Source organism: Megalops cyprinoides, chromosome 9 (genome assembly GCF_013368585.1).
Source record: "Megalops cyprinoides isolate fMegCyp1 chromosome 9, fMegCyp1.pri, whole genome shotgun sequence".
NCBI classification, from domain to species: Eukaryota; Metazoa; Chordata; class Actinopteri; order Elopiformes; family Megalopidae; genus Megalops; species Megalops cyprinoides.
This window is the reverse complement of record NC_050591.1, coordinates 34311631-34311946: the sequence shown is the minus strand read 5'-3', so window position 1 is coordinate 34311946 and position 316 is coordinate 34311631.

The window sequence follows — 316 nt, the reverse complement described above, 5'->3', positions numbered from 1 at the left end:
GCTATGAACATCCACATTCAGCAGGCTACACAAGATACCGGAGGGAGTGCGAGAAATAACATTTGAACGAACGGTAGGGGTGGCAGGAGAAAAAAAGAGACGAGCTGAGAAAATTATTCGATGAAACGAAAGTACTGGCACACAATCTGAACAAGTGCCCGATTTCCATTGACAAATGTTGCATTTGAGTTAGTTTGGCGACTTTAGGCAGCAGTGTTGCGGAAGGCAGCTTCGTCTTGCTGAAAGAAGAGTGTTCGGAGATCGTAAGCTTGCATTTGCGTTAATGTACCATTGGCGTAGAACTACTGTTATGTTA